Raw genomic sequence first — 27059 nt, 5'->3', positions numbered from 1 at the left:
CTGATAGTTGCACCGGACGCTGGACTGTTTCGTTGGTTTTCGTCGTGTCTCCCTGTTGGATTGTATATTCTCGTCGTTGATCGTTGTGTGGATGTGTATTTCGTCACGGGAGTTTTCACCACATCACCATCAGCCATCTAGCCCCTGCGCCACCCAGCTGAGAGATCCCCTCACGCACCCGTTGTTTTAGGACACCCCTGGCTCATTAAACACAACCCACGGATTGATTGGCAGCTAAGATCGGTGTCTGAGTGGAGCGTTAAGTGTCATGAGTCTTGTCTTGTGTCTGCCTGTCCGTCTGTATCTGAGTCTGTGTTGCAGGAGAAGGCGGCGGATCTGTGTAACGTGCCGGCGGAGTACCTCGACCTGAAGGAAGTGTTCAGTAAGTCTCGGGCTGCTTCTCTCCCTCCTCATCGTCCCTATGACTGTGCTATAGAATTACTGCCAGGTACGTCTCCGCCTAAGGGCAAGTTATACTCACTTTCTATTCCTGAGAGAGAGGCTATGGAGAAATATATTTCTGATTCTCTAGCAGCCGGGTTCATTCGACCCTCCTCTTCTCCAGCAGGGGCGGGGTTCTTTTTTGTGGGGAAGAAGGATGGATCTCTGCGACCTTGTATTGATTACCGAGGGCTGAATAATATCACGGTAAAGAACACCTATCCCTTGCCGTTGATATCTTCAGCCTTCGAGAGGTTGCAGGGAGCATCGGTCTTCACTAAATTGGACTTACGTAACGCTTATCATTTGGTTCGCATCAGGAGGGGGGATGAATGGAAGACCGCCTTTAATACCCCCAGGGGGCACTTTGAGTACTTGGTCATGCCCTTCGGCTTGTCCAACTCCCCAGGGGTCTTTCAGGCACTCGTTAATGATGTGTTGAGAGATATGGTCGACCAATTCATATATGTCTACCTGGACGACATATTGATTTTTTCTTCTTCTCTCCAGGAACATGTTCAACACGTCAGACGAGTGCTTCAGAGGCTGCTAGAGAATGGGCTTTTTGTCAAGGCGGAGAAATGCGACTTTCATGCACAGTCTGTTCCTTTTCTAGGGTACATTGTGTCGGCCGAGGGCATGCGCATGGATCCCGAGAAGATCAAGGCTGTGGTGGATTGGCCAAGTCCAGATTCCCGTAAGGCCCTACAGAGGTTTCTGGGGTTCGCCAATTTTTACCGGCGTTTTATTCGCAATTACAGCCAACTAGCCGCGCCTCTGACGGCCTTGACCTCTCCCAGAACGGCGTTCAGGTGGTCAGACGCAGCGGAAGCTGCGTTTGCCAACCTCAAACGCCGCTTTGTTTCGGCCCCCATCCTTGTTACCCCTGATCCGTCACGTCAGTTCGTGGTGGAGGTCGACGCGTCAGAGGTGGGGGTAGGTGCGGTGCTGTCCCAGCGCTCACCCTCGGACGACAAGATGCATCCCTGCGCGTTTTTTTCTCATCGTTTGTCGTTAGCAGAGTCTAATTACGATATTGGTAACAGAGAGCTGTTGGCAGTCAAGCTAGCACTGGAGGAGTGGCGCCACTGGTTGGAGGGATCGGGGGTACCCTTTATAGTTTGGACCGATCATAAGAACCTAGAATACATCAGAACCGCCAAAAGACTGAACTCGAGGCAGGCTAGGTGGGCACTTTTTTTCGGACGTTTTGATTTTACTCTCTCGTACCGCACGGGTTCCAAAAATGTCAAACCCGATTCTTTATCTCGAATTTTTGACCGCTCCGATCGCCCGTCCACTCCCGAGAGTATTTTTTCCGAGACACTTATTGTCTCTACCCTCAGTTGGGAGGTCGAATCGAAGGTTAAAACAGCCTTACATGGGGTAACGCCTCCGGCCGGTTGCCCACCTAACCGTTTGTTTGTGCCAGAAGGTCTTCGGTCCGAAGTTATCCAGTGGGGTCATTGTTCCAGTGTAGCATGTCATCCAGGGGTAAGTCGCACCTTACATTTGGTCAAGCAAAGATTTTGGTGGCCACTCATGGCTCGTGATGTTCGCAGTTTTGTTTTGGCTTGCTCAGTCTGTGCCATTGGTAAGACTTCTAACAGACCTCCAGATGGGCTCTTACAACCGCTGCCAATCCCTTCGAGACCCTGGTCCCACATTGCGCTAGATTTTGTTACCGCCCTCCCACCCTCTCAGGGTAACACGGTAGTTTTGACCGTGGTGGACCGGTTCTCGAAGGCGGTTCATTTCATTCCCTTGCCCAAATTACCTTCAGCCAAGGAGACAGCGGTAGTGGTCTCTGACAGAGGGCCCCAGTTTGTGTCCAAATTTTGGCGAGAATTTTGTAGACTTCTGGGGGCCACTGTTAGTCTCTCTTCGGGGTTCCATCCCCAAAGCAATGGGCAGACTGAGAGAGCCAACCAAGATTTGGAGAGAACACTACGATGTACGGTCGCTCGAAATCCTTCCTCCTGGAGTCAGCAGCTGTCGATGGTGGAGTACGCACACAATTCCTTACCAGTATCGGCCACGGGCCTTTCCCCATTTGAATGTAGTATAGGTTACCAGCCACCTATTTTTCCCAGTCTGGAAGCCGAAGTTGCGGTCCCCTCCGCTCACGCCTTCGTCCAGAGGTGCCGTCGCACATGGTCCAGAGCCCGCGAGACTCTGGTCCAGGTGGGAGCGCGCACCAAGGCCAAAGCCGATCGCCACCGGTCGAGGCCCCCCGTATACGTCGTCGGTTCCAAAGTGTGGCTTTCTACTAAGAACATTCCTCTCCGATCCGTTTCGAATAAACTTGCTCCCAAATTCATTGGCCCGTTTTCTGTCACCAAGATCATTAGTCCGGTGGCAGTCCGCCTTAATCTCCCTCCAGCGTACAGGAGGATTCATCCCGTGTTCCATGTGTCAAAGATCAAGCCTGTGTTTTTTGCTCGTATTAATCCGCCTGTCCCGGTTCCCCCACCGCCGCGGCTCGTAGACGGGGAACCAACCTATTCGGTCAACCGTATTCTGGATTCTAGGCGGAGGGGACGCGGATTCCAGTACTTGGTGGACTGGGAAGGTTACGGTCCGGAGGAGAGAAGTTGGGTACCTGCCAGAGACATTCTGGATCACTCTCTTATTGATGAATTCAATCAACAGGTACAGGAGGCTGGGAACGTCAGGGGACGTTCCTAGGAGAAGGGGTACTGTCACGGTACATGGATCGGCTGTGTTCTCAGGTCTCGTGATTTGGTGTCCTGTGGTTACGTCATGCTCGTTGCGTCAGCTGCCAATCAGTCCCCGCACCAGGTGTCTCTCATTCCCGTCAGCTACATATACTCACCTCATTGTCTTCTTCCCCGTCTGATAGTTGCACCGGACGCTGGACTGTTTCGTTGGTTTTCGTCGTGTCTCCCTGTTGGATTGTATATTCTCGTCGTTGATCGTTGTGTGGATGTGTATTTCGTCACGGGAGTTTTCACCACATCACCATCAGCCATCTAGCCCCTGCGCCACCCAGCTGAGAGATCCCCTCATCACCACGGAGTTTGTGTTCACCTTGTCTTCAATAAATCTTTGTGTTTCACCTGCAGTTGCTTCCATCTCGTTCATTTCACCGTTACAAAGTGCCGTTGAGTCCAAACAGCTGATAAAAACATTACAATTATCCACAAGTAATCCACACAACTCCAATCCATCTTGTGAAGCAAAATGCTGTGTTTTGTAAGAAACAAATCAGACATTAACTGATGAATTGGATTCAGTCGTGTTGTTATCAGCTGTTTAGACTCTCATTCTGACGGCACCCATTCACCACAGAGGATCCATTGGTGAGCAAGTGATGCAATGTTAATTTCTCCAAATCTGTTCTAATGAAGATACAAACTAATTTACATCTTGAATGGCATGAGGGTGATTGTCAGCAAACTTTCATTTTTTTTTTTTTTTTAGTGAACTACTCCTTTAAGAGGAAGGTCAAGACAAAACACATTTGGAGAAGCAAGTCAATCTGGGACACTTATGTGCGCATGCAAGGACAAAATAATCGTGAAAGATCATGAAATATGTAGGATCTGGTGGCTCATGATTTATAAAAAACCGGAAGGAAGCACAATTCCATTGCATAAGCTTTCTCTTCTTTGTGTTTTGTAACCTGCTAAAAAGGAGAAAGATGGTCAGCGTTACTCATCAGATGATGCCCAAGAAACGCTACTTTTGTTGGTGAGCCATCTTTAATGCACCCACAACGGTTGTTATTCATCCCGTTATTTATCCATAACACGTTTCTAAAAGAGGCTCTAGTAACTGAAGGTTTCTTGACAGCATGTTAAGAGTCTTTTTAAAATGCGCATCAGGCATACAAAGAAAACTGACACTGAAATTCATAACAATAAATGAAGGAAAAGTGGGAATGTGAAAGTGCACTAACTTTGCAAATAGTCAAGGCTAATTTCTGACGCATTAACAGACGGGAAAATTAGCTGCTGTAATAGAATTGCCCTTCAACTGGGAGCACAAAAACAAACATTACAAATTATTAACCACTTAGAGAAAAACAGCACTTTTAATTAAATGTCTCTGTTCCTTAGACTCTTTGTTGCCGTCATTCACAGACTCAACAGATCATTTAAAGAATCCATTAATTTTGAAAGCTTAACATCCTAATTTCTCTGAAATTTATCAGCACCATTACGAAAAAAACCTTGTAGCACAATAGGTTCGTAAACATACAGTTGAAGTCAAAAGTTTACATACACCTTGCAGAATCTGCAAAATCCTAATAATTTTACCAAAGTAAGAGGGATCATGCAAAATACGTTATTATTATTATTATTATTATTATTATTATTTTTCAGTACAGACCTGAATAAGATATTTCACATAAAATATGTTTACATATAGTCCACAAGAGAAAATAATAGTTGAATTTATAAAAATGACACTGTTCAAAAGTTTACAAAAACTTTTTGTTTTTTTGTTTGTTTTGTTTTGTTTTGGTTTAGTAATAGTTGTTCATGATCTCTTGTTTGTTCTGAACAGTTAATCTGCCTGCTGTTCTTCAGAAAAACCCTTCAGGTCCCACAATTTATTTGGTTTTTCAGCATTTTTGTGTATTTGAACCCTTTCCAACAATGACTGTATGATTTTGAGATGCATCTTTTCACACTGAGGACAACTGAGGGACTCATATGCAACTATTACAGAAGGTTCAAATGCTCACTGATGCTCCGGAAAAAAAAAAACAACAAAAAAACAAAAAAAAAACAATGCATTAATAGTTGCATATTAGTCCCTCAGTGTGAAAAGATGGATCTCAAAATCATACAGTCATTGTTGGAAAGGGTTCAAATACACAAAAATGCTGAAAAACCAAATAAATTGTGGGACCTGAAGGATTTTTCTGAAGAACAGCAGTGTTTAACTGTTTAGGACAAATGAGACACTTATGAACAACTATCATTAAACAAACAAACAAACAAAAACAGCTGTGGATCATTCGGGTAACATCACAGTATTAAGAATAAAGTGTATGTAAACTTTTGAACGGGGTCATTTTTATAAATTCAACTATTATTTTCTCTTGTGGACTATGTAAATGTATTCTATGCCAAATATCTTATTCAGGTCAGTACTGAATATAAAATAACATGCATTTTGTATGATTCCTCTTATTTTGGTAAAATTATCATTTTGCAGATTCTGCAAAGTGTATGTAAACTTTTGACTTCAACTGTAGATGCTGAAGTTGGAATGTTCTGGGTTGTTTAATACTGTCGATTATGATTGAAAGTACTCTGTTTTGTGTATGTGAAGACACACTGCAAGTAGTCATATATTTAATACGCATTTTTATATTATTTACAGTAAAAAAATAAAAAAAAAATCTTGAAAATATTAAAACGTGTTTTCAGAAAGTGCATCTTTAATAAAAAAAAGGTGTTTTGTTTTACTGACTGGAAGCAACAAACTATAAACAAGTTATAAAAGTGACAATATATCTAACAGATTTTCTTTTTTAGCTTGTTTTTTTTTTTTTTTTCTCAGAAATCAACATAATTATAGCTACAACACTTGAACACAAACAAGGTTAAGCTTATTAACCCTGCTGATGTAAAGTTATATCCAAGCTTTCAACACATGCTGTGACTGTTAATTTAGCAGTAAACCTCAGTAAACCTAAAAAAAAAAAGTTCATTATACATTCCACAAAAACGTGGACACGATCTTCTGTGTACATCTAACCACAGAAACCCATTCACCTAGAATGAATCCAAAAAAAAATCAAATAAAAATCTTCTGGGGGAAAAACATATCTACAGCTGTAAAGATAAAATAAAATATTTGAGCACTGAATATTTCATGTCATATAGTTCTGCTTTTAAATCCTTTGATACGCTTGCCCTGTAGGCCATACATTACCGTAAACAAGTTGTGAAGTTGTGGTTTGTTTTTTTCTAAACTGAGGGGTGAGTTAAAATGTTGTAGTAACTGACATCTGCTTCAGATGCTGTCGGCTGAACTTAAGTTGTGTTGAACCCAGAATATTCCTGGTTCATTGCCACAGTATCTATGTATTTGGAAAGCAAAACTACCTTTAGGGAAACTATTTTTTTTTTTTTCATTTCACCTTTTGGTCAAAATATGTTTAATATGGAAGCTGCACTGGCACCCATATGTAAACACAGCATTTGAAAAGTTGCAAAAACTTTTAAAACCCTACTTTCTAAATCCAACAGGATAATGAAAACTTCACAGAACTTCTCCATAATGGATTTTCTGTTATGTGTTTGTGTGTGTGTGAACTAGAGCAAAGTAAGTGAGTGTTAATGTGGTTGGATGAACAGCTCAGGCAGTTTTCAGAGACAGATGTTAGAGGTCGCAGGGGAAGAAGAACCTAGATGTTAAAAATCTTAGGTGCTCAAGTGCGATCCAAAAAGGCATTTGCTTCTCGTTTTATTCTACCCCTCCATAAGCCCAGGTAAAAAGCCCCCGTGGGCCAGCACTTAAGATGCATTAACTGGCAGTTAAACAAATAAGTGGTCAGCTGTTGCACACATCAGTTGATTAAATGTCTTTTGGCCAAGTCTGAAGGTTGAATCATTGCCTTCATCCTATGAAATTATTTTGAAGGGAAAAGAAGTAAGAACAGCCCACAAGTTAAACAAATCTTCAAACTGAATTAAAGTTAATTTATTTAAGTGGATAGGATTCTATTTATTTATTAAATAAATAAATAATACGCATATTCCAAGCATATGGTGGAGCTTTTATCTCATGTGGTTTTGAGGGCAGGTTCAGTTAATTAACCTCCGACTAGGTAAACATGTCTGGTGAATATGATATTGAAATTATAGTGAAGTTTAGGTGTGATATGTAGATATATTTTTTAATGCTCTTCAGCAGAATAAACATCCTGAGGCATCTGTTTACTCCTACTTCAAACATTCTGCTGAATGTTTCATAAGATGCGACAGGTAAATCACAGGCTCTGAAAACAGCATCCCTAAATACATCTCTTCCCCAGTTGGGTCTGTCATTTCTGATGATGAACTCAATTAAAACTTCACCTTTAAATGGAAAAGTGGTAGTTTAAAATAGATTGCAAAGTAAAATGGTTTCAAAACCAATCTATTTGGTGTTTAGTTAGTCTTTGCTATATAAGCATCAAAGTATAGACTGGAGGGAAAAAAAAATAAAAATCAAGGTGTATGCTTTGTAATAATGTACAACATATAAATACATAAGAAAATAAATAGTCTATGCATGTAATGTTGGCTTGAAATCCTAGCACTGATTCATATATATCTACATTTAAATTCATCCATACTGTGCTGTATTCTAACCTGTGCAGCCTGTATGGGATCCAACAGAATCAGTGACACATCTTCACAGTTCTAGGCAAGTCAGAGCTTAAAGCAGGCAGTATACAGCACAAAACTGACTGCACCAGACTAAAAATAGCGCCTGAAGACTGCAGGAACTGTTATAAAGGGCAAACAGAGAAAAAGCAATTGCAGGGTGATGAGATATGTGGTGTAAACTTTATTCCCACTGGAGTTTGGCGTCATTCAGGGGAGATTAGAACATTTTTGCCGCAACTGCCTTATTCCCCAAAAGCCCATAGGTACAGTGTTCAGGACTATTGTTTGAAAAACAGTTTACCTCATGTAAATGAATGTAAGTAATTTGGTATTCTATATATAAGTAATGTCATGCTAGTACACACGTGAGTTATGGCTGTATATCGGCACGGCCATAGGTAATCACATCGTGCCGATATACAGCCATATCTCACGTCTACGCGTGTAATATTGCATTTATACATGTAAATACATAAAATAACAACTGAATGTCTTTATAAACCCTCTATTGTGCAAACTCATTCCTTTCGCCACAGATTCAAATCAAAGTTGACAGTTGAACAGCTGAGCCCAAGCCTCCGTTACTAATTCCAAAACATCACTTTAGAACTAGTAACGAAGCGTATTGCATTACTGCAGTAAAGTTCACTGTAATATGTATATTATTATGAGAGAGAGAGACGGACTGAACGACTGTCGCGGACTGAGCGACTGACATACCTGCATCTGATACAGAATTAATTCTTCAGATCGTTCTGTTCACAATAAACATTAGTTTGAATGTCTGCTGGAAAGAGTTATCTTTGTCGTAACATTAAAATCCTTTCATCTATTTGGTGCGTCAAGCTGTTGTTGAAACTAAAAATACCTTACGGCCTTTATAACTTTTCAATATAAGAGTCTTTACTGCTGACTCACTTATAAAAACTCTCCTAAAACTAAATGAATTACAGCTCATGTTAAACCACTACAGAGACATCAGAGCCAGCAGTAACTGTTGTGTATATATCTGAATATATAACTGTAAATTAGATTTGTAATGGTGTGGGCACACCAAAAGCGAATGTGATTATGTGCACGAGTAGATAACATACAAAGTTAATGCAAAAACACGAACACACGCGCCAGGTGACGTGATTGCCATGAACACGTGATGTTCACCTCAATCACGTCTTCCGCATTAGTTGAAAAACTTGACCAGGAAATTTGCATGACGTGTTGTCGCGCAAGCAGATCACAGACATGTTGGCATCTGGCTTTCCGGTGTATTTGGGACTTCCACAAGAGGTACAGATCAGAAATAGTTGCAGAAATCTCCAACATGGTTGATGATGGAAAAAATGGCAGGAAGAAATGTTGTTGTTGTTGTTGTTCATGATGATTACGACAATATATGTGAAGACACTCATATGGTGTTCACACCAAACGCAAAGCAAATATGCGCATCATGTCACTCGTGTCAAAATAGCACAATCAACCATGGTGGGGATAACTACGATTGCTGCTTTGTACCTGTCGTGGATGTATCAAATACGGTGGAAAGCCAAACGCCAACGTGTCTGGTTTTACAGCACCATCAATTATAGAATAATATTTCAACTTGCACGGAAGACACGATTAGCTGCTGTGAACTCAGACACATCACCGTTTGGCTTTTCCATCGTATTTAGGACTTTCACAACAGGTACAAAGCAGTGATCATTGTTATCTCCACCATGGATGGCCGCGCCTTGTTGTCATTCGTGCAAGTGACACGAAAACATCCCGCAAGTAATCTAGAGCATGTGGTGCGATGTGCATATTCACTTCAAGTTTGGTGTGAACACACCATCATGGCACCAGGTAACGCAAATGAAGCAAAATGCGCGGCACGTTTGCCGTGAATGTGCAATATTTGCCTCAATCGCAGAAAATTCACGAGACGCTCGCACAAGCCAGTCAGCGAAGAGCTCATTGATACACCCCGTTGTATTAGAAAATCGAAGAGAACAATATTGTTTCCCGAAATTTATGATATAGGTATCTGGAGCATAGAAAACAATTAAAATCAGTTGTAGTGGTAGTATTTTATTAGCATGGCTACAGCTGCTATCAATAAAAAGAATAATGTCAGTATACCGTAGTAAAATGTAACACATATTAATTCAGGATTAATACTCATCCACCTCTGGATGGTGCTGTGAAGCCAGGCACATCAGTGTTTTGCTTTTCCGGCGTATTTGGGACATTTTTTGACAACAGGTACAAAGCAGCGATCATAGTTATCTCCACCATGGTTGATTGTACCTTGCTGTTATTCGCGTGAGTGACGCGAAAAACATCCCGCGAGTAATCTAGAGCGACTGACGCACTACACATATTCGCTTCACGATTTACATAAGACACGGTTATGGTGTGTTCACACCAAATGCAAATTTAATTATATATAATACTATTTTATATAAGTAGATTACATACAAAGCTAATGCAAAGACGCAAAAAGAGGAGAATTCGCACAGGGCGACACAATATGTGCAACGCGTTTGCCAAGAACATGCGATATTCACCTCAATGGTATCATCTGTTGAAAAGCTAAAAAAATTTCAACTTGAGCGGAAAATTTGCATGATTCGTTCTTGCGCAAGCCAATCAGCGAAGACCATATTGACACGTCCGGTTATATCAGAAAAAGGAAGAGAGCATTATTGTTGCCCGGAATTTATGATAGGGATCTGGAGCATAAAAAAAAAAAAAAAAAAAAAATTTAATCAGTTGTAGTGGCACCATTTTTTTTTAGTAAGGCTACAGCTGCTATCAAAAAAGAATGTCAGTATACAGTAGTAAAATGTAACACACACATCAATGCAGGATTAATACTCTAACACCTTTGGATAGTGCTGTGAAGACACGTTGGCGTTTGGCTTTCCAGCGTATTTAGGGCTTTCACAACAGGTACAAAGCAGTGATCATAGTTATCTCCACCATGATTGAACACACGAGTGACGCGAAAAACATCCCGCAAGGAAACTTCTGGTGCACACACCTTAAGTCTGAATATATATAGTGAATATATAGAAGTAAATCAGAATATAATAAAGTGTGAACATATACATGTAAAGGGGAGTTCTATATAAGTTCTATGAATACATTGTCTAAATCTCATAAATATGTTTCATGAATACTATCAGGCATGTGATTGATTATGTATGCATGTATGTATGTATGTATGCATTTGCCACTGCTTAAGTAATTTATTTTTATTTTTTTCTTCATTCATAAGCTATCAGAGCTGGGCTGATAAAAAAGTAGGTATTTGGGTTAGTGAAGGTTTAGTGAAGGTTTCTTGTATCCACAGGCTGAAACTGTAGGGGGTTGTTAAGGATGGCATGGCTAAGTGGTTTCTTGGGTGCTCCGGCTATGAGAAGAGTATTAGGTTAGAGTAAAGGGTTTTAACACAGCACAGGAAACATGAAGATGCCTTAGTGAAAGCAAAGGCAAAAACCATTAAGTTAAAAGTAAGTTGGTGCCGAAGTCATTTTCGTCTGTGGGGAATAAGCCTCAGCTGAGTTAAATCGCTTTGCGCTGCCACCTTCATCCCTAATGCTGAGCCAGATATTGGCATAGTATTGATGTCATGTCTCTTTGTAGATTTTAGTTCAAAAGCACGCTGTGGAGAGCGACTATAATCTTCCTATTTGCTCTCAATAGTCAAAGATTCAATGTGAGTTGAAAGATTCAGGAGGAGACGAGTTCGACCACGTGAATTGGATGGCCTCTTTTGAAAGATGGAAGTGGGTGGCACTTGCTAGGGTTAGCAGTATACTGATTTAAACGGTAAACCAGTAGAAATTGGTTTACTGGGTAAAAATTATTTTTGAGGTATAGCCTAATGTAGAAAATGTATTTCTAGTCATACTGAATCATATTTTTGACATCTTTTGAAAGTTAAAGTTAAAGTGCTTCCACATGAAGCACTTTGAATGCTGTCATATCGATTAAACATGATTAATCATATCCAAAATAATTTTATGTTTACGTAATATATGCAATATATGTATTTATAAATACAGGAACAGTACACACACATATACTATATATCATACAGATTTGATAAATAATACAGTGGCTGATCTTATTTGTAATTTTGTTGAACATATACTTGTAATTTGAATAATTAAATAATTAAAACCATGAAAACATTTACAGTTAATCAATTTATTTGTTAATTAGTTTTTAATAATTTTCAGTTTTTTTTTGTTTTGTTTTGTTTTTTTTGTTTTTTGTTTTTTTGTTTTTAATTTCAAGGTTTAATTTCAAATTACATTAATGTTAAAAACAAAAAAAAGAAAAAGAAAGAAAGTTTACATGTGTAATTCTGACATTTACATTAGACCCATAATCTTAAATCAAAAGGATTTAGGGTTTAATATTTTATTTTATTTTATTTTATTTTATTTTATTTTATTTTATTTTATTTTATTTTTTTTTTTTTGGAAATTCAAAAGTTTGGGGTCAGTAAGATTATTTATTTATTTATTTATTTATTTATTTATTTATTTATTTATTTATTTATTTATTCATTCATTCATTCTATCAATTAAAAGAAACAAACAATAATAATTAATTAAACTATAATAGTTAATTGATTATTCAGCGAAGATGCGTTACATTGTTGGACAGTAAAGTCTTTTGCATTGATAAAATAGTTTCTATTTAGACCAGTGCTTCAGTAATAAATTAAATTATAAATAATTAATAAATAAATATATTAATTTTAATTTTGATTAAAATGAATGCTTTTTATTAATCAAATAATTGTTTTGTTTCCACTAACTAAATAAATAATTCAATAGGAATTGTTTTTTTTTGTTTTTTTTTTAAGAATCTCCTTTGTGATTCAGATAATAATCAATAATTACTGATTATTATCTGAATCAGTATTTATTTATAATAAATAAATCACTCGTCAATATTGTTAACTTGATTTTCATGACTTTTGACCTTGACTGACAGGTACAATAAATATTGTTAAAAAAAAGATCAAACCTGGACTGCACAGACTCTGCCATTAAAGTCAGTGCACTTTTTTTTAACCCTAATCAAAAAAGTTTTCTATTTTATGAACTTGTCAAAAAACAATTTGAATAAAAGAACAATGGTGTCTAGATCCCACCCAGCTGAACTATTAGGCTAATTGCAGAGCAACACAATTAAACATGTAATTTCAGTGAATCTAACAATTACAACAAGAAGCATTTCCCATTCTTACACTTATCACTCCCTTTCCTCGACAGAGTCAATAATAACTGTTTAAATCAAGTCAAATGGCTTTAATGAAGCAAAAAAGCGGTCCGTTTTTCTCAAGCAGTGCTAGCCCGAAGCTGAGATTGGTTTTGCAATGTGCCTCGGGTCACATTCTCCCTTCTTTCTCTCAATCAAGTAGATGTTGAAATAATGAAATAAATTAGCAACAAGATCCTGTGCGGCAAAGCCTCAGGAATAGATATGTGGATGATGTGTTTTATGTCTATGGTTTCTCTATCTCCCTGTATCCTTCTGTTCATGAGGAGAACAGTAAAGCTGGGAATAAGGTTAGGCTGGTTTATAGTAGATCCACGTCTCCTCAGAGAGATATTTTACTCCCCTCTCTGTCTGCCTCAATCTTTCCTCACCCCTAAATGAAAAAGTGTGATTATTTCTGTGGCAGGTTGCTGAGGGGCTAAATTTATAATTCAAGCCATTCACACCCAGTCGGCATAACAACTTGAGAATGGCGTTTTGGTTTTTCTCATCGAGCACTGCTTGAGCAACACAGTGTTACTTTCAATTGGTCAATGAGGTTGATTTCATGGTAAAGAGAGGGGAAATACTTCTAAAAATTGCTTTGCACCATGTTATTAGAAATCTTATTCTTTCATGTTGATTTCATGTACATATTACTTGGTTACACCACTTGACATTTTCAGTTTTATGACACTAAACTGTCAGTTTCAGTCTTATGACACTAACAATGTCAAGTGGTGTAACCATCATTTATGAAGGAAATACATATTTTCTTGAACTTTTAATACATAAATGCACACCCATGTTTCTTAAGATTTATACATTTTAAGAATACATTAGGATTTTATTTCCCCAAACGTTTCGTTCTTAAAAAAAATGTCATATTTATGCATGCAGGTTTTATATGTTTTTTAAAAACTTTTATCATATTTTCAAAAATTCAGTTTAATGACTCCTAAAATATCAAGCGGTGTAACCATTTCTTTCTTTCTTTTTTTTAGATTATTATTATTTTTTTTTTTTTTCCCCTCATGATGAATGTTTAATTCATAATACTTTTTGTTTATTGTGGAGTTCAGGGAGTCATTATTTCATGATTGCATATTGTATATCAAGAAAGTGTAAGTGTTTTGTGCATGTGTGTGTGTGTGATATAATCTCCCAGTAAGATTCCAAGTTTGTATCTCGCAATTCTGACTTTTTCTCACAATTCCATTTATATCTCGCAATTCTGACATTTTTTTCTTGCAATTTCTAGTTTATTTTTTCTTGAAATTGACTTTTCTTTCTCGCAATTCTGACCTTTTTTTCTCGCAATTCCGAGTTTATATCTTGCAATTCTGACATTTTTGTTGGAATTCCAAGTTTATGTCTTGCAATTCTGTTTTCGTCACAATTCCGAATTTATCTCTTACAATTCTGACTTTTTTTTTTCAAATTCTGACTGTTTTTCACAATTCCGAATTTATCTCTTACAATTCTGACTTTTTTTCTTGCAATTCCGAGTTTGTATCTCAAATTCTGACTGTTTTTCTTACAATTCCAAGTTTATATTTTGCAATTCTGACTTTTTTCTCACAATTCCAAGTTTGTATCTCGCAATTCTGACTTTTTTGTTGGAATTCCAAGTTTATATCTTGCAATTTTGACTTTTTTCTTGCAATTCTGAGTTCCTATCTCGCAATTCTGACTGTTTTTTCTCACAATTCCTAGTTTGTGTCTCGCAGTTTAGACTTTTTTCTTTCGAGTTTATCTCTCGCAATTCTGACTGTTTTTCTCGCAATTTTGAGTTTATATCTCGGATTTCTGTCTTTTTTTTTGTCGCAGTTCCAAGTTTGTATTTCAGAATTCTGAGATAACTTTTTTCCCATAATTGTGAGTTATAAAGTCCAATTCTGAGGGTGAAAAAGACTGATATGAGTTTATATCTTACAATTCTGACTTAATAACTCACAATTGTGTGTTATAAAGTCAGAATTCTGAAATATAAATATTTCTGAGAAAAAAACAAAACAAAACAAAAAAAGTCACAATTGAAATCTCACAATTCTGACTGCATATCTCAGAATTTGTATGGCGGAATTCTGAGAAAAAAAAAAAATAAAAAAAAAAGAGTTGTGAGATGCAAACTCATAATTACGAGAAAAAAAGTCTGATTTGTGAGATTAAAAAAAATCACAATTAACTTTTTTTTTTTTTTTTTTTTCAGTGGTGGAAATGGGCTTACATAATATTATTATTCATTTATAGTATTCATTCATATTGGCATATATATTTATATTCTTTAAATAAAGCTTCATCCTGGGTCTTTTTTGTCTCCTTTTTATGTTAAAGAGTTCGGCCAATGAAGAAAAAAACAAAAAACAAAAAAAAAAAACTATAGATATATGGTTTTGATCGACACAAAAGTAATTGCTGACCTGAATTTTTAAATGCACTGCATCTTTAATAACTGCACTGTACATTGAAAGCAAATGCTTTAAAAATGAGGTATAAAGCTCAGTATCCAAGTAACATGTAGAACACATGTTTCATGATGAATACCAGCTGACAAGCCATTTAAAATGGAGTGGGTTTAATTTTTAAACACTCTCTCAGTCTACTCCTCTGATGCCAGGCAGGATCATGTCTGAATGGTGAGAAGTGTGTGTGGAGGAAAGAAGAGGTCTTTTTTCTTTTCTTCTGGCTTGAAGGTCACTTTGTGGTGACCTTTAATATCTCATATCCCTCTAGTAACAAAAGCACAACCCTTTTGCCCTCAGAGTTCATTCATGTTTGTGGGACGCAATGGCTATCAAATCATCTGGATGCCATTCCCTCCAACATCAGCAGTTTCATCTTTCAGAAGTGTCATGTAAAATGAGACTTAGGCCAAAGATGCTGGGAATCTTCAGAGGCCTTCTTGAAATTTACACTCTAAAAATGTCAGTTGCTGCAGTTGACCAGCCAAAATCGAGTATCCCAGAGTGGCGTATAATAATTTATACTATGTAAATCAGACTGTGAAAAAGAAGTTCACTTTAGCATACTTTTCAACCTTATTCATCATTGGCATATGCAAGTATTAAGTTAGAAGCTGTTAAGTTTAGCACAGATGTGCGTGTAGCGGCTACATACTAGAGCACTCTGACTGATCGCTTATAAGGGCACTTGTGTTGATGAGGGCATGGAAAGAGCCATAATAAATGTAAATAAAGGAAGAATACAGTGAGTTGGACTGTTGTGATTACATTACAGTGACGCATCGCAAGCTCTAGCAAGTGAGAGTGCTCTCTCTCACAAAACAAAACGTTTGTAAATACAATAACAACATACAATATTCAGTCACCTGGGGAAAAATGTGTTAAAAATGTGTTAAAAAGAACGCTATGCAGACATTCTAGTTTTATGTTACTTGAAACTGCTACAGAAGCAAGAAAGATGCATGGCCATTTGCATTATTTTAACATTATTTTTGGTTTTACCTAAAGTAGCCAACCACGCACAAAAGGTGACACACATGTAGACACGTTCACATTCAAGCATTTCATACACTGAACAGGAGAAATTGTTTGATAGTACTCATTATTTTAGCCTTTCATGTAAAAGCTTTTAAGACCAAGAACTCATGCAAGCAGCAATCCTATTTCCTATCCTATCAGTTCAATCAAATGTAGACAATGTAATTAATATTCATGAGCCCGGCGGTCTGTCAGAATTTAGCATATTTAAAGAGGTAGTTCACTTAAAAATGAAAATTCTGTCATTATGACTGTTCATTTGTGGTCTTAATGACAGAATTTCCTTTTTTTGGGTGAACTAACCCTTTTATATTATTATTAGTAGTAGTAGTACTTTATTAATATTATTGTCTTTTTTGTACAGAAACATTGAACAACAAATTATTTTTAAGGGTCAAATCAAGTAGAAAAAAAAACAAAAAAACAGACGGTGGTTTGACAGCTCAGCACACTACAAAGCCTGTGGTCATTGAATATGAAAAGCATTGTTTGCAATGATTGACTCTGGAGTTATATTTTGTCTAGTGCTTCATAACGAGTGTTTTCACCTGAAACAGCACTGTGCTTAATAACAGCATTAATTACAACATCCATCATGTCTTTTGTAGCACATGGCCAGACACCACACTTCAAAAAACAACAACAACAATACAGCAAGCGTTTCTCATAGAGTTGAATGCTTTGCCCTTTTCAGCAGCTATATTCTTTTCTCTGTTTTCACAGGAATTACATTGGAACTGACAGTCTGACAAGGACTGCTGTCCAATTGTCCGTGTACAGCACAGACTGTAGATGTTTTTTGGCAGTTTCTCAGTCTTTTTTGTCTTGTTTCCTCTAAGTCTTGGTCAGGATTAGGGATTTTGACTGTGCTAGCAGACCGCTTCAGCTTTAACCGGATGCTGATGCATATAGGCTAGTCTCACAGAGCCAGTCTTTTGGTCAGCATAAAGTCTGATCCACTTTGCAGCTTATTCTGCGTAACAACCAGCCTGTCTGAATGACGTAAATTACTAATCACAGTTTGTTTTGCTGTTGTTCCAGAGTAAGAGAGAGGCCTGATGAGCTTTAACAAAATGATTCTTTTAACAAAATCATTTATTTTTATAATGTGAAGTATAATCAGAAGTAACAATAGAAGTAATGTTACCATACCAGGTTCTTGAAAGCATTATTTGCAGTAAGTTTTTTTTTTTTTTTATTATGTATGTAAGTGAAAAAGTTTTCTAAGCACATGTATTTGTGTATTTATTTACTTTAGTTCAGCACCAAATACCTGCAAATACAAGTTTATTCATTTGTCCTTCATTTGTTTGTTTGTTCATTCCTTCCTTCATTTCAATTCAGTGCCAAATGCAAGTTTGTTTATGTATGTATGTATTTGTTTGTCTGTTTGTTTGTTCAGTTCAGAGCCAAATACCTGCAAATACAAGTTTGTTTGTTTGTTTGTCTGTTTATTCAGTTCAGACCCAAATATAAAAGTACATTAATTCATTCATTTGCTTCAGTTTGGAGACACATACTTGCAAATACAAAAGCAAGGTTATTTGTTTATTTGTTTGTCCATTTATTCAGTTCAGAGCCAAATGCCTTAGAATACAAAAGCTAGATTTTTCTTTAATTTGTTCATTAATTGAGTCTTTTGTTCATTCATTCATTCGTTCATTCATTCGTTCATTCATTCATTCATTCATTCATTCATTCATTCATTCATTTCTTCAGTACCCTCAAATACAAGTTTATTTATTTAGTTAGTTAGTTATTTAGTTTAGAGCCAAATACCTTCAAGCTAGGTTATTCATTTGTTCATCCATTGACTTTTGTTTGTTCATTTGTTTTGTTTTGTTCATTCATCCGTTTATTTACTTCAGTTCAGAGTCAAATACATGCAAATTCAAGTTTGTTTGTTCATTCATTCATTCATTGGCTTCAGTTTGGAGACAAATACCTGCAGATACAAAAGCAAGGTTTTTTGTTTGTTTGTTTGTTTGTTCAGTTCAGAGCCAGATACCTGCAAATACAAAAGCTACGTTATTCATTAATTTGTTAATCCATTCATCCTTTTGTTTGTTCATTTGTTTATCAATTTGTTTGTTCATTCATTTAGTTATTTACTTCAGTTCAGAGCCAAATACCTGCAAATACAAAATCAAGGTTATTTGTTTGTTTGTTTGTTTGTTTGTTTGTTTATTTGTCCATTCATTTATTTATTTATTTTTTAATTTATTTCAGAGCCAAATACCTGCAAATACAAGTTTGTCTGTTTGTTTGTTCATATACATACAAATACAGAAGCAAGGTTATTTATTTGTTTGTTTGTTTGTCTGTTTATTCAGTTCTGAGCCAAATACCTGCAAAAAAAAAGCAAAGTTATTTATTTCTTTGTTCGTCTGTTTATTTAGTTCTGAGCCAAATACCTGCAAATACAGAAACCAGGTTATTTGTTTGTTTGTTCATCCATTTGTTCACTTCAGAGCCAAGTACCTGCAAATACAAAAGCTAAGTTATTAGTTCATTTGTTTGCTTATTTGTTCGTTCATTTGCTCATTTATTTACTTCATTTCGGAGCCAAATACCTGCAAATACAAAAGCGAGGTTATTTGTTTGTTTGTTTGTTCTTCCATTTATTCAGCTCAGAGCCAATTACCTGCAAATGCAAACGCTAGGTTATTCATTCATTAGTTTGTTTGTTTGTTCGTTTACTTACTTCAGTTTGGAGCCAAATAACAGCAAATACAAGTTCATCCGTTCTTTCGTTCATTTCGTTCAAATACCTGCAGACAACAAGTTTCTTTCTTTCTTTCTTTCTTTCTTTCTTTCTTTCTTTCTTTCTTTCTTTCTTTCTTTCCTTATACAAGCACAAACAGTTGGTCTGTAGACTAATTTTTCGAAAGTTCAATATTGTTATTTACTTTTTAAATGCAAAAAGGTAAACAAACACATACATACATATGTTTGCTTATTTTAAATGTAAGAAAGCTTGTTAGTTTACATAGGCCTTTGTGTTAGTTTTATTATTTTATTTTTACATTGGCCTTTGTGTTTGTTAGTTTATTTCAGACCGGAGCCTGCTGTTTTCTCAAAGCGCTGGCCATTTTGTACGTGATGAACATCAGACGTTGAGTAAATGTTTGTGGGTGTGCTGTGTGAGCCTGATACTCCATACAGCCAGGCTTTATATCTCACAGACCAATCATCATGTTTCTATCCCTTTCCTGTTCTCCATTAAACCCCAACCAACACTGGAGATGGAAGTGCTTTAAACCACAAATAGTATCATTTTGTAGATTTTTTCAAGCCCATCGCTGCAGTATTACACTATCATAGACTTCTCAAGTGACTATTTAACCATTATCACACAGTCGTCTCTGTGTGGCCACACGCTGTCTCATTAGCATTAACATGTTGATCTCGGCCCCTTTAAGCGCTGCTATTGGATCTCCACGCGAGTGAGCAGTGCTACAGTGGTACGTGACAAAGGGATTTGTGAATGATGGCTTCTAATAGGAGAGCCCATTAGGCGTGTGCTGCGGTCTCCTCACAGTAATGATCAGGAGGCTTGCTGGGGGTTCGTCTCACGATCCCTCTTAGCCTCCATTAACATGACGGCTCACAGCCTGTCTTAACACTAAGTCTACACTGAGTTCCAAACATTGACGTTGGCATTTTCCCAGTTTTTCTAGAGATAGTATGTTGGTTTACGCAGTATAAACGATAAACAGAAAAATGTTTTTTTTTTTTTTTTTTCTGTATGGATGCCCTAAAAAAGATGTACACTTTACAGGTAAATAGTTGAAAGATGTTGCGGTGCGCTTTGAAAATAGACAAGAATGTATTTCGTGAATTCTGTGCTCACTTCTCCATTCATCATATGGAACAGCATGAGTCTATTTTTCACATTATTTATTTATTTTTTATCCTGCTGAGTTTAACAGCTCAAAAACACCAGAAGACAAAAATACACATATTCATAGGCATCACTCGGAAAAGTGGTGAGGGCTGTCTCATATTCTTCGCTCATGAATATTAATTAGGTTATGCACAAATGTCCAAAAATCCACACAATAATATCAACGTTATTGCTTTTTTTTTTTTTTTTTTTTTTTTTACATTAAATGTGTGGTTTGAGGGAGCATGCTAAATTTTATTTTAATATGTGTGGCATGTGAGTGGATGTATATCAGCAGCCAGGACACATTTGTTTACATTTTGTTTGTGATTTCACTGGAACAGATGGAAGCTGAGGATACGCAATAGATAGCATTTTCACAAAGAACATTGAAATAAGAGAAAGAACATTGGCTTCTGCTTTCAGTGACCGATAACAATCACACTGAGTCGTCTGCAGAACATTATGAAATGTAATTTACAACACTTGATATCCACTTATAAGTAGGAATTAGAAACTTTGATTGTTTGATTGATTGTGATTCGACAACATTTTAAGAATAAGTATGACATTTAATATATAATATAAAATAACCTTGTACCATTTATGTATGTATGTATTAATGCATTAATTTATTGATTCATTTATGTATCACAGCTTTGTTTTGTTGCAAAATAACATACATTCTTATAATGATGACAATAACAATGATTGATGTTTGATAAATAACCTTGTACCATATATATTTTTTTTTTATTTTATTTTATTTTATTTTTTTAATGGTTGCAGGGCCTCTTTTGAGTTGTTTTATGCCCATAGGCTTATTTTATTTTATTTTATTTTATTTTATTTTATTTTTTATTTATTTTTTATTTTATTTATTTATTTATTTATTTATTTATTTATTTATTTATTTACATTTAATTATTTTATTTAATTTTATTTTATTTTATTTTATTTTATTTTATTTTAATGATTGCAGGACCTTTTTGTGGTGTTGTATCCTTATAGGTAATTTTATTTTATTAATTTAATTTAATTTAATTTAATTTAATTTAATTTAATTTAATTTAATTTTAATGGTTGCAGGACCTTTTTGTGGTGTTGTATCCTTATAGGTAATTTTATTTTATTTATTTATTTATTATTTTATTTATTTATTTATTAATTTTATTTTATTTTAATTTAATTTTTTAATTTAATTTTATTTTATTTTATTTTATTTTATTTTAATGATTGCAAGACCTTTTTGTGGTGTTGTATCCTTATAGGTAATTTTATTTTATTTATTTAATTTAATTTAATTTAATTTAATTTTATTTTATTTAATTTTATTTTATTTTATTTTATTTTATTTTATTTTATTTTATTTTATTTTATTTTATTTTATTTTGTTTTATTTTATTTTAATGGTTGCAGGACCTTTTTGTGGTGTTGTATCCTTATAGGTAATTTTATTTTATTTATTTATTTATTTATTTTTTATTTATTTATTTATTTTTTTTTCAATGGTTGCGGGGCCTTTTTGTGTTGTTGTATCCTCATAGGTTTATTATTTTATTTTATTTTATTTTATTTTATTTTATTTTATTTTAATGGTTGCAGAGTTGTAAGCTTAGCTTTGTTTGGTGTATGCATTCTGACATGCATTCTTAATGTTGTAATTTGACAGTATTTTAAGAATTTATGTATTTTAATGGTCACAGGACCGTCCATTTTCCCATCCATGCCATATTTTATTTTATTTTATTTTAATGGTTGCAGGGCCTTTTTGTGTTGTTGTATCCTCATATGTTTATTTTCTTATTATATTTTATTTTATTTTATGGTTGCATGGCATTTTGTGTTGTTGAATCCTCATAGGTGTATTTAGTTTAATTAAATTTAATTTAATTAATTCATTAATAATTTATTTATTTATTTATTTTTACAGCATCAGCAAGGACACTAAGTGTCAGAATATTACAACTTTCTTCAATGGTTACCCTTCTTGTACAGCAAGTACACAAAAATGGAAAACATTTTGTATTTTGTATTTGTGTTTGTGCAGAGCAAAAAAAAAAAAAAAATGCACACTTTGTCAAATTGTCTGATCTGACTGATGATTCTGTTGCCACAAATTTGTGCTACAGGCTTTGTATTGTCATTCCAAAAATGAGGCCTTCAGATAAATTATTTTCAAAGCATTTTTAATCACCGCTACAGTAAATTTCAATAGCGTTTTCTTTCTACTGCTGTCTCAAAGTTACAATAGGTCTAACAAATAACCGTAGCTAAAACAAAAGTCAGTTAAATATAGTGGAAAATCAGCAAAACGATGCCTGCGAGTTCAAGACTGCAAATAATATCAATAATAAAACATGTTTTGTTTGCTGAAAGCTTCCTGAAAAATGATTTGGAGTCCCCAAGTCGCGTTTGTGTTTGTTTTGAACGCATTTTTAGTTCACATACAAACATAAGGGAGAAAATGTGTTCTGGGGGCCTGTGCTATCTGTTCTGAAAACTTCTACATTGTGGCGCAGAGAAACAGAGCCTTTGGCACTATGTGCTTGGTGAATTGGGACACAAATGCTGGTGGCGATGTTTTTTTGTTTTTTTTTAATATTTCCACGCACACATGCGGTGAGTCATGCGATAAGCCGTGAGGTGGTCTTGCATGATTCCCCCCTGCGATCGTGAAACATGACCACCTGCTGGCATTTCGCCCTCAGACAAAATCCCTACACTGCCGAAGGACTTGTTTATTTTTCCTCTGGTGGAACTGTTTTTACGAAACACGTTTCACAATTACCGTGTGCCCAGGGATAAGGCTAAACGCAAAGCCATGGGCAGGCAGGCACAACTCCAGCTAAATATAGCGCAAATGATTAGCTGTGCGGAGAGGGAGCTCGGGCTCGGATAGACTTGGAGGAAGGCAGCTGCTCAATTAGAGGGAGAAACAAGCCTCCTCCGAGGTTACGAAAATAAGAGAAAAACTACAGCCAGCACATAAAATCTTACTGATGCTTAGAAGGCATTCTACCCTGTATTTAAAGTCATGAGAGCTCTGTTTTTTTTTCTCTCTCTCTCTGTCTCTCTGTAGTAACTACTGACTTAGTTCACAGTTAGGGCTGCAACTAACGAGTGTTTTAATCATGGATTAATCTTGATTTTTGGATATTGCCAATCCTATCTTTGATCAGTGTGCAAATTAAAATGAATGCAGGGCTAGACAAGAGGAACTATTGCTTGTTATTCTGGGTCAAATCAATGATTACTTTCATTATATTAAGTAATCTTGTACATCCATTATAAATGCATTTTATGTCATTGTTTTCCATTTTCATAATGTTTATAATTTATGGAGAGATCAAACCTTCTATATTATTGTTATTATTATTATTATTATTATTATTATTATTATTATTATTATTATTATTAATTTATGTATTTTATGAAATTGTACATTTTGAAAAGTACATTTTTATTTTTTCTATCTTTTTTATTTTTAAATATTTTAATAATAATAATAATAATAATAATAATAATAGCAATGTGCTACAAATGAAAAAAAAAATCCCATTATTATTATTATTATTATTATTATTTATAAAGTAAAAATAAGAAATATAATTAAAGAATTAAAAGAAAAAAATAGTGATCTTTAAAATGTTTCATTTTATGTAGCAATAATAATAATAATAATAATGTGCTACAAATGAAAAATATTCCCATTATTATTATTATTATTATTATTATTATTATTATTGATAAAGTAAAAATAAGAAATATAATTAAAGAATTAAAAAAAAAATGTAGTGATCTTTAAAATGTTGCATTTCTGTAGCAATAATAATAATGCTAATAATAATAATAATAATAATAATAATAATAATAATAATAATAATATTATAAACAACAGCAACAAAACTACTACTACTACTACTACTAATATTATTATTGTTATTGTTATATTGCTACATAAAAATGTTAAAGTAAAAATACAAAAAAGTATTACGTAGCAAAATACATATTGTTTATTATTATTATTATTATTATTATTATTATTATTATTATTATTATTATTATTATTATTATTATTATTATTATTATTATTATTATTATTATTATTATTATTATTATTATTATTATTATCATTAAGGTAAAAAAATATATATATATAATATATATATAATAAAAAAATTTTTAAAAGTTTTAATTGTCACTTTTAAAAGTGCTCTTCAAAATATTGCATTTTATGTACCAACAATACATATTGTTGTTATTATTATTATTGTTATTATTTTTATTGAATTAAACATAAAAATGTATAATTAAAACTTAAAAGGAAAAACATGTTTTAACTGAGTACTCTTCAAAATGTAGCATTTTATGTAGCAAAAATAAATGTTGTTGTTGTTATTGTTGTTGTTGATAATTATAATAATTAACAACAACAGTAATAATAATAATAATAATAATAATAATAATAATAATAATAATAATACTTTGCTACAAATTAAAAGGTTCCATTGCTCTTAAAATATCAGCACTTTTTAAATACAACTTCACTAAACTGGGTTAAAAAATTGTCACTGCTAAATAAATACAATATAAATTTTGGCTTTGCACATAGCATTTCACATATAGCTATTTCAAAGCCTTAATTTGATTCAATTTAACCCAAATTACTTTTTTGCTGCACTCCATTTGACCCTACTAATCCATAAGACCCAGCTAATCTGTGATGAAATCGGTTGATTATTTCCATCATCAATTGTTATCAAGTTAATCTATTAGTTGTTGTGGTCCTGTTTACAGTATCGAGCTGAATCTTGCACAGGTGACTAAGAAAAGCCTCTTATACTGAAAGTCTTTCCCTCCCTCCACTTAAATGCCATTAAAGCTCTCTTTCATGAAGCGATCTCTCTTATCTGACCAGCGTTATGCCTATTACGGAGATCCTACATCTATACTGGTTATCAACCGCAGCCCGTCTGCTGCCTGGAACTAAAATAAATGAGAAAGAATGGACTTTTCAAATGCTGCGCTGTTCATTATGAGTGCTTTTAGCGTGACCTATTTAAAGGAATTGCTGTAAGTTAGTGCACAACTTTTTAGCCGGGAACAAAATCATGAGCTGTGGCAAGAGCACTACATTTATCGCACAGTTTATGCAACACCATTTGCAACTTACAAAGCAGCAGTGCATATCAAAACAGATTTATCTTCAAAAATACTGCTTTATAAAACTGAATGTAATTCGAAAATGTAATCCTAATGTCTTTTCTTGAGAAATGTTATTATATTATATTATATTATATTATATTATATTATATTATATTATATTATATTATTATAACAGATATCATTGTCGACCAATTTATATTTATGAAGCAGTATTCATATTTAGTACTGTGTATTCAGGTTTTGGGATTTTACTCTTAAATTTGTAAAGCCTGAATTAAGGTTCTTATTTGCATAATTAGGAGGTCAGTAACACTGATCATATGATTGGATGATACGCAGTGCAGTTTTAATAACAGCCTATTCATCTGCAGAGCTGTTGGTGTGTAAATCCTCTCTGGCTGGTTTAAGTTTGCTGTTATCATCCTCCATTTTCATGTTTCTGTCAGATTCTGAAACTCCTCATGTGAAACGCATCATCACAACACATCATGTGAAAGCTTCTGCAACTGCACAAAATACATGAATATTTAATGAGGTAAGCAGTGTTTATCAGTTGTTTTGTAAGCATTGGTTGTCGGCTGCTGAACAACACACTGTAACATTCTAGAACTGTTGTTTTTGAGATATAAACTGAAGGTGCCCATAATTTCACATCTATCTATCTATCTATCTATCTATCTATCTATCTATCTATCTATCTATCTATCTATCTGTCTATCTATCTATCTATCTATCTATCTATCTATCTATCTATCTATCTATCTATCTATCTGTCTATCTATCTATCTATCTGTCTATCTGTCTATTGTTCTATCATTCTATCATTCTGTCAATCGTTCTACCAGTCTATCTGTCATTCTATCTACCGCTCTGTCTATCATTACGTCTATCGTTCTGTCTATCATGCTATTGTTCTTTCATTCTGACTGTTTGTCTATCATTATCTATCTATCTATCTATCTATCTATCTATCTATCTATCTATCTATCTATCTATCTATCTATCATCATTCTATTGTGCCATCCATCCATCCATCCATCCATCCACATTTTTCATTCAGCTGATGTATGTAGCTGAACATCATGTGTCATCATTACTGCTGTCATTCTATCACTCTATCTCTCTATCTATCTATCTATCTATCTATCTATCTATCTATCTATCTATCTATCTATCTATCTATCTATCTATCATCATTCTATTGTGCCATCCATCCATCCATCCATCCATCCACATTTTTCATTCAGCTGAACATCATCTTTTATTCTGTCATTCTATCTACTGTTCCATCCATCCATCCATCCATCCATCCATCCACATTTTATGTAGCTAAACATCTTCTGTCATCATTCTTGCTGTCATTCTATCACTCTATCATCCTATCTGTCTATCTATTTATCTATCTATTGTTCTATCGTTCTATCGTGCCATCTATCCAACCACATT

General features: G+C 34.8%; 1 protein-coding gene across 3 annotated transcripts in view; it reads left to right on the top strand.

Annotated features, from left to right (window-relative positions):
- zgc:172282 (leucine-rich repeat and fibronectin type III domain-containing protein 1-like protein) overlaps positions 1–27059 on the top strand; it is a 163207-nt gene that overhangs the window by 40235 nt on the left and 95913 nt on the right. Inside the window, exon 1 of one of the 3 annotated variants that reach the window (XM_051130074.1) lies at positions 26063–26148. The exons of the other annotated variants lie outside the window; for them this stretch is intronic. The gene's annotated coding sequence lies outside the window, so the exon portion shown is untranslated. Of the gene's footprint in view, positions 1–26062; positions 26149–27059 lie in introns of those variants that run through there. 3 annotated transcript variants of the gene reach the window in all.

This window comes from Labeo rohita, chromosome 15 (assembly GCF_022985175.1).
Source record: "Labeo rohita strain BAU-BD-2019 chromosome 15, IGBB_LRoh.1.0, whole genome shotgun sequence".
NCBI classification, from domain to species: Eukaryota; Metazoa; Chordata; class Actinopteri; order Cypriniformes; family Cyprinidae; genus Labeo; species Labeo rohita.
The sequence above is the reverse complement of the archived record's forward strand: the minus strand, read 5'-3'. Positions and strand labels throughout refer to the sequence as shown.